This window comes from Dreissena polymorpha, chromosome 5 (genome assembly GCF_020536995.1).
Source record: "Dreissena polymorpha isolate Duluth1 chromosome 5, UMN_Dpol_1.0, whole genome shotgun sequence".
Classification (NCBI taxonomy): Eukaryota; Metazoa; Mollusca; class Bivalvia; order Myida; family Dreissenidae; genus Dreissena; species Dreissena polymorpha.
Window position 1 is genome coordinate 55106229 of NC_068359.1, and position 5963 is coordinate 55112191.

Sequence of the window (5963 nt, forward strand, 5' to 3'; positions counted from 1 at the left end):
CCTCAGCAGTGAATCAAGTCAATTACAATATGTGTGAATATGCAACGTTTTCTTCTTTTTATTTTTATAAAAAAAATCATCATTTACATCTACATGTATTAATATCGTGAATTTATATGAAGATATCTTATCTGACACCATCAAGAGAATACGTACAGATACTTCGACATAATACTGTTTAGTAGAAACAAAAAAAAAACATGCATAACAGAAATTACAGAAGCTCAAACTTTGATCACGTTCTGAAACAAGCCTTTATTATACAAAAAGACATTACAAAATTTCTATTTATACTTTCTTTTCTTCCAGCACGTCGAATTTAAATAAAAACCCAAAAACATGCAAAATAATATATATAAGACATTTTAAAAATATCCCGGCTAAGTTAGAAAAGAAACGATAAATTATTAACTATATTGTGGCCACGTACTGTTCCAAACATATTAAAAATAATTTAAAAATAATATTTTAAAATCCCAAAGTGATGGAAATACACACGCATGGAAAATAATCAGTTTGTCCATGCAAGCAAAATAAATAAAATAGCATGCTAAAATGAATATATTTTCGTACATACCTTTTTTAATTGGCTAAACATGTATGCATATTCAAGCGTACACTGTATGCACATTACTTACCAATAAGGCGATATTAAAGTCAGTATTTCGCGCAATGAGAGTTACAATGCTATAAGGTTAATTTTTTATCCAGAACACGGGAGTAGTGAGTGAGTCAAGTCAATTTGAAATAGAGGTCAATATGTTTACCATTTTTTGTTTCTGTTTTTATAAAAAATACATAATAAAATCTACATTCTTTATATATCGTTATATTTATATGAAGGTATTTAGTTTGACATATTAAGATAATGCGTGCATATACTTCGGCATTATACTGTTTCAGATAAAAATATATCAATAAAAGAAATTATCAGAAGCTAAAACCTTGATTACCGTTGCTGCAACAAGCCCTAAATGCCAACACAAATTGTTTTTATTGATACTTTTTGTTTCTTCCAGCAAGTCCGAATGAATAAAACCAAACATAGCTTTGCACAGTGTGGAGTAATGCACCTAATGCTGAAAATGTATATAAAATACATAAATTAAAGCTATCCGTCTAAGTATGAATAATCAATAAAATAATAAACTAGATTGTTGGCGATACTACTTTCCCAACATCTGTGGGTACACATGCTGAAATCGTATATAAAATACATAAATTAAAGCTATCCGTCTAAGTATCAAGAATCAGATACAATTATAAAACTAGATTGTTGGCAATTCTACTTTCCCAACATTTGTGTGTACACATGTGATTATAAGAGAAAGTCTTCGTTTAAGATAAGGATTGTTGTTATGCAAAGGTATTTCAGTATTACATATGACTAAACATAAACATTGATTAACTATTTCATGTGTTTTAAATGGTGATGTACTATTTAAAGTATGTACTTTTTTGTTGCCAACATCATGCTTTAGAAATATTTGTTATAAAATTTAACTTAAATTATCCGACGATTAACATTTAAGCTTTTCAGGTACTTCGACTTAATGCTGTTTTAGAACATACCATAGTACAGCCTCCTTTTCGTTGGACAAGTATTGTATGCTACGCTGAAAACCGGCATGGTACGTACATATACATTCACAAAACGGTAATGTAATATAATAGTATGAAAGATATCACAACTGTTGAATTTTGCTAACGTTCATGATCAGAAATTACATGTGCGGTAAAACATAACATTGCTATCATAAATTACAGCTGGAGAACCTAGAGTTTTACTCTTATATAATGAACGCATATTTAAACAACGTTAAGGCATGCTGAGCATAAAGCATGGTCCTGAATGGATAACAGAGTAAACGCTAGCAAACACAAGTTATGCAACCACTGAAATATCTTTTAAAAGCGCTTTGTTCAAAATTCCCCCTAATGCTGGAAATACACACACTTAGAACGAATCAGTTTGTACATGCAAGCGAACTAATTAAACAATAATGGTAAAATGTATATATTCTTACATGCGTTGTTATGTCAATACCATATATGTTTATTCAGGCAACATGTATTAACATTACATAAGAATACGGCGATGTCAGGATCAGATTATCGTACAAACGAGAGTTACACTGTTATGAGGTTAATATTTAATCGAGAACACATAAGAAGTGTTTCAAGTCAATTACAATATCCTGTGAATATGTTGATGATTTTCTCTTTTTATACAACATACATCATAACATTTACATTATTATATGTCGTTGATTGTTATATCAAGATATTTAAGTTTGACACCATTACGAGAATGCGTTCATATTCTTTGACCATAATGCTGTTTTAGTAGAAAACCAATTAAATGCATCATAGAAATAAGCAGTAGCTAAAACGTAGATCAAATTGCTGCGACAAGCGCTTAATATATTAAAATGCAAACACAAAACTTTGTATTGATACTTTTTTTCTTCCTGCAAGTTTGACTGGAATTTAACCAAACATAACATTGCACACTGTGGAAAATGTAACCTAAACCTGGAAATATATATAAAAATACATAATAATAAAGCTATCTCTCCAAGAATGAATAATCAGATCAAATTATGACATAGATTGTTGACAACGCTATTTTCCCAACATCGGTGTTTCACATGTAATTATATGAGAAAGCATTTGTTTAAGAAAAGGATTTATTTTTATGAAATGTTATTTCAATATTAATACATGGAAACATAAAAAATAATAAAACTAGTTCAACTAAGCCATTGGATTTTAAATTTTGCATCTGTTTTAATGGTAATGTGATATTGAAGGTGTGATCATATGATTTGCCAAATTTTTAATTATATAGACTTATTTATTTATATAAATTAAACTTAAATTATCCGACGACAAATATTAAAGCTTTCAGGTACTTCGACTTAATGCTGATTTAAAGGCATACTCATAGTACAGGCTCAGTCTCGTTCGACAAATACTGTTATGCTATGCTGAAATCTATCATGGTACATTATTTAACGTTCACGAAAATGGTAATACAACTGTACATATATTAAACAAAATTCACAACTTTTAGAATTTTGCTTACGTACATGATTCGAAATTACATGTACTTTAAATCATAACATGACAATCATAAATAAACGCTGGAGAAACTAAACTAGAGATTGGTAGTTTAAATTTGTTATATCGCATACTGGACCTTAAATTTGGTCCAGACTGTATTATAGGGTATACAAGTGTAAACAAATAATAAGAAATATTTTCAGAACACCAATCCCTACTTCATTGTAACTAGTCCGTGTGAGGGAAGTGATAAATTGCCTGACCAGAAAGCTGAAATGCAAAACATTACAATTACACGACAAAACTGCAGCAAACTGCAGCAAGCGCTTTGTTTATTTTTTCCCAAATGTTTTAAATGCATAAACATAGAAAGAAGCAGTGCCTCCATACAAGCGAAATTATTAAACTAGTAAGGCAGTATATATATTCCAACATGCGTTTGTATAACCTTGCTGGTTATTCCAATGCTTATTGATAAGAATAAGGCGATTTCAGAACCAATATTTTGAAAAAAATAGAAAATACAAATAAAAAAACCATATCCAGCTATTATAAGTTGACTCCATAAAGAGAGTGCGTTCATATTCTTTGACATAATACTGTTTCAGTAGAAAACCAAATAAATGCGTAAAAATTAGCAGAAGCTAAAATGGTGATCTGATTGCTGCTACAAGCCCTTTTTCTTCAAGTCAGTATAAATTTATAAACCAAACATAAACATTGCACACTGTATAAAATGCAACCTAATGCTAAGAAAGTATATAATAGTACATAATAATAAAACTATCTGTCTAAGAATGAATAATCAGATGTGATTATAAAGAAAAACTTTGTATAAAAAAAATAATTTTATGCCAAGTTATTTCTGTATTAATATGACGAAACATAAAAAATAATAAACTATTTCATCTTAGCAGTTGAATTTATGATTTAACATCAAGTTTAATGGTGATGTTCTATTTCAGGTTGAATGTTTTAATTTCTAAATGCATTGTTATAGACCTAAGTTATTTATATAAATTGAACTTAAATCATCCGACGACAAAAATAAAAACTTTCACGTACTTCGACTTAATGCTGTGTTAAGGGCATCCCCATAGTACAGACTTCCTTTTCCTTTGACAAATACTTGTATGTTATGTTGAAATCCATCATGATGCATAATTAAACATTCACGATAACTGAAATAAATCAGTAACAGATGTCACAACTATTGGAATTGTGTTAACGTTTATGATCACATAGATGACATGTACTTTAAAATATGCATGTCTATTCTTAATAAATGCTGGAGCAACTAGAATTTTACTATTATATACTGAATGCATATTAAGAAAACGGTATATGCATGCTGATCATAAAGCATGGTCCTGAACGGATTACAGGGTATAAACGAGTAGAAAAATTATGCACCCACAGAATATGTTCTAAAAAGCGCTTTGTTTAAAATTCCCCCTAATGCTGGAAATACTCACACATAGAAAGTATCCGCGTGTTCATGCAAGCGAAATAATAAACTTTTATAATAAAATGTATATATTCCTACATGCATTTTTATTTGACTACCATATAAAAGTTCAGGCGTACATTGTATGTATATTACATAAGAACAGGGCGATAGATTTCGTACAAATGAGAGCAACAATGCTAAGAGGTTACTATTTATCGAGAAATTAGTAGTGAATCAAGTCAATTTACACTATGCGTGAATATGTTTTATGTTTGTTCTATTTGTATATAAAAAATCATCATAACATCTACATGTATTATACGTCGTTACTTTTTATATGACGATATTTAATCTGACACCATAACGAGAATGCGTTCATATACTTCGACATAATACTGTTTGCGTAGAAAACAAAATACATTCTTACGGGAAAAAATCAGAAGCTAAAACGTTTTTCATATTGCTGCCAAAAATTCCTAATATTATGAAATGAAAACACAAAACTTTGTATTCATTCGTTGCTTTTTTTTCTCCCAGCAATTGCACACTGTGGAAAATGCAACCTAATGCTGGAAATGTATATAAAAATACATAATCATAAAATATCTTTCTATGAATGAATAAGCAGATCTAATAACGAACAAGATTGTTGACAATGCTTTTTCGGACATACGTGTTTACACATGTGATTATAAGAGAAAACATTTGTATTTTCAGTATTAATATGACTCAACATAAAATTTAATAAACTACTTCAACGAAGCAGTTGGGATTAAATTTAACATCAGTTTAAATGGTGAAGTTCCTTTTTATGGTGAGAACATTTTTGTTGCCAAGATCAATTTTATGGACTATTTACTTTATATAAATTGAATGTCAATTATCCGACGACAAAATGAAAGCTGTCAGGTACCTCGACTCAATACTGTGTTAAGGGTATACCTGACGTACAGGCTTCTTTACGCTGGACAAATACTTGTATTATTTGCTCAATCCACCAAGATACATAATTTAGAAAACGGTAACAAAACACAAAACTTCAGGGTACAAAGTATGCCAAAACAAACTTGGGTACGAAAAATATTTGGGTACGAAAAATACAGGGTATACACATGTAAACAAATATGCTTCCCTAGAAAGATTTTCAAAACAAACAACCCGTCCTCAGGGGGGGATCCGGGATTTCTGGTTGGGGGTGGGAAGGGCGGGATATTCAAAGTTGTGCTGGTGGTCCAGGGGGGCCGCTAGAACCTCTGGTGGGTGCAGGGCATAGCCCTGATAGGGGTCCAGGGGGCGAAGCCCCCCGTAAGCACCACGATTTTAGATTTAAAGGCTTTGACAACCACTTCTCGAGCATGTCACGCCTTATATACTTTCATCAAAGTACCTTCTTTTAATGCCAAAACAGTGCATAGTTGGGAAAGATCACAATTAATATTACTACGCA